Genomic DNA, 7,452 nt, shown 5'->3' with positions numbered 1-7,452 from the left:
CACGTACAGGTAACTGCCCAAATAAAGGAAAGACCAACATAAAGTGCTTTAATAGGGCGCTGGGCCACCACAATCCACGAGAACAGCGTCAATACGCCTTGGCATAGATTCTACAAGTGTCTGGAACTCTATTGAAGGGATGCGACACCATTTCACAAGAATTTCCAAAATGTGGTGTTTTGTTGATGGTGGTGGAAAACACTGTCTCAGGCCCCTCTCCAGAAACTCCCGTAAGTGTTCAATTGGGTTGAGATCTTTTAAATATATATTTAATTTGTATTTTATTTAACTAGGCAAGTCAGTTACAAACAAATGCTTATTTACAATGACGGCCTACCCCGGCCAAACCCGAATGACACATACTTTGTATCCCTCATTTACTAATTTGTGTCCTTTTTTTTGCAGCCGGTACCTGTATTTGTCAACTAAAAACAAGGGAGTTTGAAATAGGTTTTGAACTGTAATTTCGAGAGAGCGTCTATCTTCGTGTGCTGTATTTGATTGAACATTGCTAATTTTCTTAATTCTATAAAATGTACTTTTGAGCCGAGATATGTTTTTTGTTTGCTTTACATTGACTACATGATGGTATAGTTTACCTTTAGGTAATTTGACAAATACTTGTAAAATGTTGTTTGATTGCAAACATTGTAGCTTGTACACTTTTCTACATCTGGATAACCTCTATGCACCCTTTACTTCCAACCAAGACCACAGCACAAACTACAGTATTCCAAAGTAAAAAGATCAACTTAACGTTGCATAGTGTGCCGGAGGCCAGCATTGAATGGGGCTCCTGAGTGTGGCACTGCAGGCTCCATTGTGAATACCTCTCCCTCACACACAGCGCTGCTCTATGAAGGCTGTCTTAACCCTTTCAAATGTCTCCCCCTAATCATTATCCTAACTGGCCGTGGCCTTCTCTTTCTACATTCATCCACCCCCATGCAGAACCCGGTCCTCTTCACCTGGACCCTTTCAGTCAGCACACAGACGAGGACCTGTGGAATGCACTGGAAGAGGTGCTGCATCGTTGTGCTCAGCATGCATCCCCCTCGGCGACCCGTTGGGGGATCCCTCATTCCAGCTGCACAATGCTGCCATTCAGCCTGCCTGCTCGCCACAAGACAAGGGGAGGAAATCCCATTAGGGCCATGGGGCCATGTCAATGTGCGGCTTGTAACTGGGAGCCATTCAAAGTCCTGGGGAGAAGCTGTGTTGTGCTGTGATGTGTTGGGAGAAGGGGATGAAGGCAGGCTACCCCACAGTGAAGAGCTCCAGCTCCTGGTCCCCAGTCTCCCGGCTCCTCAATGGGTTTGCTGGCTTGGATAAAAGCAAGAGGTAGTGGCCAAGGTCATCCATGGACCTGGCCCTACATTGTGCCAGCTGGTTAATGGTGTGTTGGATGGCTCTTTAAAGAGATCCCCCCCGGGAGGCCTTTCTCCAGGGGTAATGGAGGGTCCCTGCTCCCTCTCATCTCTTTGAAGGTGCAGTTGAGGGCCGCCGTGGAGAAGCTACCTGCCAGGCTGGTGACGGTATTGGCTGTCAAGCGGCAACTTCAACGTGGGTCAGAGGCAGCTGGTCTGTCTGACCAGGGCCATCCTCAGTTGGAACTGGATCCTTATCATGGATGAGGCCACCACTAACATGAAACCCAGGATAGAAAACTGTTAACCTGAACCCCAGGTTAGAACACTGTTAACATAAACCCCAGGTTATGACACTGTCAACATGAACCCCAGGTTATAACACTGTCAACATGAACCCCAGGTTATAACACTGTCAACATGAACCCCAGGTTATAACACTGTCAACATGAACCCCAGGTTATAACACTGTCAACATGAACCCCAGGTTATAACACTGTCAACATGAACCCCAGGTTATAACACTGTCAACATGAACCCCAGGTTATAACACTGTCAACATGAACCCCAGGTTAGAACACTGTTAATTAACCTGAAACCCAGGATAGAAAACTGTTAACCTGAAACCCAGGATAGAAAACTGTTAACCTGAACCCCAGGATAGAAAACTTTTAACCTGAACCCCAGAATAGAGAACTGTCAACATGAACCCCAGGTTATAACACTGTTAACATGAACCCCAGTTTAGAACACTGCTAACCAGATCCCCAGTTTAGAACACTGTTGACATGAACCCCAGGTTATAACTGGAAATACGAAACCCTGGTTAGAACAATGCTAAAATGGACCCCAGTATAGCACACTGTTAGCATGAACCCCAGCTTAGAACACTGTAAACATGAACCCCAGGATAGAACACTGTTAACATGAACCCCAGGTTATAACACTGTTGACATGGACCCCAGGTTAGAACACAGCTAACATGAACCCCAGGTTATAACACTGTTAACATGAACCCCAGGTTATAACACTGTTGACATGGACCCCAGGTTAGAACACTGCTAACATGAACCCCAGGTTATAACACTGTCAACATGAACCCCAGGTTATAACACTGTCAACATGAACCCCAGGTTAGAACACAGCTAACATGAACCCCAGGTTATAACGCTGTCAACATGAACCCCAGGTTAGAACACAGCTAACATGAACCCCAGGTTATAACACTGTCAACATGAACCCCAGGTTAGAATACAGCTAACATGAACCCCAGGTTAGACCACTGCTAACCAGATCCCCAGGTTTGACCCTCATGTTTCTGCTTGTTGTCACTGTAATGTTGTGAGTCGTGTTGTAACTTGTGTTGTAACATTAGTCCTTCCCATACATTCCATTTTCCCTTCATATGACAAAAACATAATGAACAAAAAGATCAAACTAAAACCTTAGTGCATAAAGCTATGGCCTCTGGTACTCTGTGACAGTGTAACTCTATCCTGTGAACGTCAGTACAGCTGCACATACCTGGCTAAGGATTAGCCATTGTTTTGATGTGTGAAGTAAAATCCCTGCCCAGGGGTAATGGAAGACAGTATTGTTTCTGTGTGGATGCTGAGATATTCTCTTTCCCTGCTCCTGTAGAACTTACTGCCTCATCCAGCAGACCATTTGGGAGACTTTCAGAGAGTGTACTGGGCTCAACAACGCCCATTGACTCAACACCATCAACATTGAATGTGACCGGATCTCGGTGTGGCTTGGAATGCGTCTGCACATCTTCTTAGGCAAAGTCATAGCCCTTCTTCATCTTCACTGAGTCACTGACAGTACTGTAGATACAATTGATAGTAAATAGCTTGCAGACATTTATTCTTCCTACTGTACAATACAATATCAAAGAATAGCTCAGGGTCAGACTTTTACAATCAGCCATTTAAGCAAATTACTACACAGAGTTTGACTGTAAGTGTTTAGTTTAGTTTATTAATTGGACCATTTTAAAAAACAAGCACACATAAAACTTGAAAAAGCCATGCATGCACATGAGAAAAATCATCGAAGATAACACACAATAAAGTCTGGGACTTATGTCCATTGTGGTCATCTTAAAAATAGATGGCTAGGTAAGATCCAACATGGTTGAACACAGTATGACAGCGAGATAATAAAACATAAAAACAAAGAAGAAGAACATCTATCTTATCGTTGCGGTTATATCGCAGAGGCACAGCAGACATCAAAGAGTTTTTTAAACTTATTTTTAAGCTGCCCAGATAGGACATTGTTTTTATGGGCAGAGGCAACTCATTCCATTCTGAGTCACAAGTATATACAGTGCCTTGCAAAAGTATTCATCCCCCTTGGCATTTTTACTCTTTTGTTGTAGTACAACCTGTAATTTAAATAGGTTTTTGGGGGATTTCTTATAATGGACATACACAAAATAGTCCAAATTGGTGAAGTGAAATGGAAAAAAAAAAAAAAACGGAAAACTGGTGCTTGCATTCACCCTCTTTGCTATGAAGCCCTGAAATAAGATCTGGTGCAACCAATTACCTTCAGAAGTCATATAATTAGTTAAATAAAGTCCACCAGTGTGCAATCTAAGTGTCACATGATTTGTCACATGATCTCAGTATGTATACACCTGTTCTGAAAGGCCCCAGAGTCTGCAACACCACTAAGCAAGGGGCACCACCAAGCAAGTGGCACCATGAAGACCAATGAGCTCTCCAAACAGGTCAGGGACAAACTTGTGGAGAAGTACAGATTAGGGTTGGGTTATAAAAAAATATCAGAAACTTTAAACATCCCACGGAGCACCATTAAATCCATAATAAAAAATGGAAAGAATATGGCACCACAACAAACCTGCCAAGAGAGGGCCGCACATCAAAACTCACAGACCAGGCAAGGAGGGAATTAATCAGACAGGCGACAAAGAGACCAAAGGTGACCATGAAAGAGCTGCAAAGCTCCACATCGGAGATTGGAGTGTCTCTCCATAGGACCACTTTAAGCCGTACACTCCAAAGAGCTGGGTTTTGCGGAAGAGTGGACAGAAAAAAAGCCATTGCTTACAACAACAAAAAAGAAAACATGTTTGGTGTTTGCCAAAAGGCATGTGGAAGACTCCCCAAACATATGGAAGAAGGTACTCTGGTCAGATGAGACTAAAATTGAGCCATTTGGCCATCAAGGACAACGCTATGTCTGGTACAAATCCAACACCTCTCATCACCCCGATAAATACCATCCCCATGGTGGTGGCAGCATCATGCTGTGCTGATTGTTTTTCATCGATAGGGACTGGGAAACTGGTCAGAATTGAAGGAGTAATGGATGACGCTAAATACAGGGAAATTCTTGAGGGAAACCTGTTTCAGTCTTCCAGAGATTTGAGACTGGGACGGAGGTTCACCTTCTGGCAGGACAATGACCCTAAGCATACTGCTACAGCAACACTCGAGTGGTTTAAGGGAAAACATTTAAATGTCTTGAAATTATCTAGTCAAAGCCCAGACCTCAATCCAATTGAGAATCTGTGGTATGACTTAAAGATTGCTGTACCCCAGCGGAACCCATACAACTTGAAGGAGCTGGAGCAGTTTTGCCTTGAAGAATGAGAATAAAATCCCAGTGGATAGATGTGCCAAGCTTACAGCGACATACCACAAGAGACTTGCATCTGTAATTGCTGCAAAAGGTGGCTCTACAAAGTATTGACCTTGGAGGGGTGAAGAGTTACGCACAAAAAAGTGTTTGTGTCACAATACAAAATATTTTGCGTCTTCAAAGTGGTAGGCATCTTGTGTAAATCAAATGATACAAACCCCCCCAAAAATCTATTTTAATTCCAGGTTGTAAGGCAACAAAATAGGAAAAATGCCACAGGGGAGAATACTTCCGCATGCCACTGTAAGACATTACCTTTCCCAGCATTACTCCTGAACCTGTATAAGCACACATTATCAACACCTGATCTGGTGCTGTGATTGTGTGCATCCCTAACATGGGGAAACTTTTCAGTTAGATATCTGGGCGCAAAACCATAAATACTCCTGTCAACCAAACCCAGTCTAATCTGGGACACCCTAGCCTCAACAGGTAGCCAGTTGAGTTCCTGAAAGAAGCTACTGCCTATGTGAGTATGTGGACTCACCTTCAATGAGGGCAGTGGCTAGCACTCTCATGGAGTCCTTATCAAGCAGCTTGGACTTTCTCGCCAGAAATGTAGTCCAGGCATTATCCTTCCCTAGCACCTTATTGGCCATGCCCACACCTCCCAAGCTTCCAATCAAGGATGCATCCCAGGTAGCTAACAGAGGTTTTACGTGACAGCCGGACCCATTACTTCTTTGTCATACCCTCTCTTAGTGAGGCCAGATGGGAAGAGAGGTACCCAGGCCAGCCCCCTCTTAGTGCGGCCAGATGGAAAGAGAGGTACCCAGGCCAGCCCCCTCTCAGTGAGGCCAGGCGGGAAAAGAGGTACCCAGGCCAGCCCCCTCTCAGTGAGGACAGGCGGGAAGAGAGATACCCTGGCCAGCCCGTGGCCCCTGTGCCACTTTGGCCTCTTCTAGCCCACTGCCTGCAGAAGTGCCAATTAGTGCTGTTTGTGGCAGCATTTGTTTCCTGTCTGCCAGGACATTGGCTGGCTGGCCATTGACAAGGGCGAAGAGAAAAGCTAAATGCCACTCGCCAGGGACATTTCCTCAACAGTCCCCATGTCAAACGCCCCGCAGATTGTCACGCTGTTTGGTAGAACAGACTTGGGACACACCTGAATTGCCTCATCCAAATGATTAAGCTGCACCCCTGGTGAGTTTTCTTGAGTAGGAGGCCTGCATGTATTCTATGGAGCTAGCTAAGGCAGAGATACTGTGTTCTGTTGTTGATGACACTGGTTCTATGATACTATGTGTTACTGTTCCTTAATGAGTCTTAAGATGTTATAGAGTGGGCATTGTCTGTTGTACCTTGTTTAAAGGTAGCCAGCATGTAATTCTAGGCCTTTATGGACATCCTAGAAAACAAGCTACTCTTTACCTGGTTTACGCTGTGATGTCAGACACATGATGGTAATTTTCTTAAGTGTGCTGAAGGTGCGATTGTTGCCTTTGACACAGTTGAGGACCACCCTTGCGGTGCTGAAATGCATGCATGGGTAACAATGCTTAGGCCTGATCTTCTGTCTGACACTCTTTTACAGCATCAACAGGGAATGTTTACAGCCCTGTCAGGCAGAAATAAACCCTGGTGTTTGTTGTTGGCGTGAGTCACATGAAATGGATGGTTCTGAGACAGTAGAGAACTACTGTTTCCCACTCACCCTCTATTGTCTGTGTGGATCACTCAGCAGTGAAACAGCTGAAATGTTTGTTTTTAAGCAGTAAAGTATATAGGCTGTGTGGCCCTCGCCCTATTACTCTCCCTTGTTTCTGATTGCAGATTCTAGATCCTGGGAGGATCCAGGACTTTGATGAGCCCTACGCTATGCATCAGAACCAGGAAGGAGTGTTATACCACATGGTCCAACAAACAGGCAAGGCAAAGTCAGCCTCCCTGGTCCACTCAGCCAACCAGGACGCAGCCTACCTGCTCCACACAGCCAAACAGGAGGCAGTCTCCCTGCTCCACACAGCCAACCAGGAGGCAGCCTCCCTGCTCCACACAGCCAAACAGGTAACCAACCCAACCAGGAGGCAGTCTCCCTGCTCCACACAGCCAAACAGGTAACCAACCCAACCAGGAGGCAGTCTCCCTGCTCCACACAGCCAAACAGGTAACCAACCCAGCCAACCAGGAGGCAGTCTCCCTGCTCCACACAGCCAAACACATTTACAGTCACACTAATGCTTGTAACATACTCAACAACTGGCCTCCATTATTTTCCAAAAACAACACAGTCAGTCATACACACAACAGTGTGTGTGAAAATGTTAAGCGAGCTCTATTAATATTTCTATTAAAAGTGTGTAATCGTATACTGTATATCTAGATGTATTTCTATATTCTATACTATAAGTTTATTACATGATAAAACCTAGCCTTTTTGTCATTTTGCATGACTCGTTTTACATTAATC

General features: G+C 44.8%; 1 pseudogene; it reads left to right on the top strand.

Annotated features, from left to right (window-relative positions):
* The first annotated feature begins 1,228 nt into the window (after nt 1-1,228).
* LOC110502159 lies at nt 1,229-7,103 on the top strand (annotated as a pseudogene).
* The last annotated feature ends 349 nt before the right edge of the window (nt 7,104-7,452 follow it).

Source organism: Oncorhynchus mykiss, chromosome 22 (genome assembly GCF_013265735.2).
Source record: "Oncorhynchus mykiss isolate Arlee chromosome 22, USDA_OmykA_1.1, whole genome shotgun sequence".
Taxonomy (NCBI): domain Eukaryota; kingdom Metazoa; phylum Chordata; class Actinopteri; order Salmoniformes; family Salmonidae; genus Oncorhynchus; species Oncorhynchus mykiss.
Note: the sequence above shows the minus strand (reverse complement) of the source record. Positions and strands in the feature narration are given on the sequence as shown.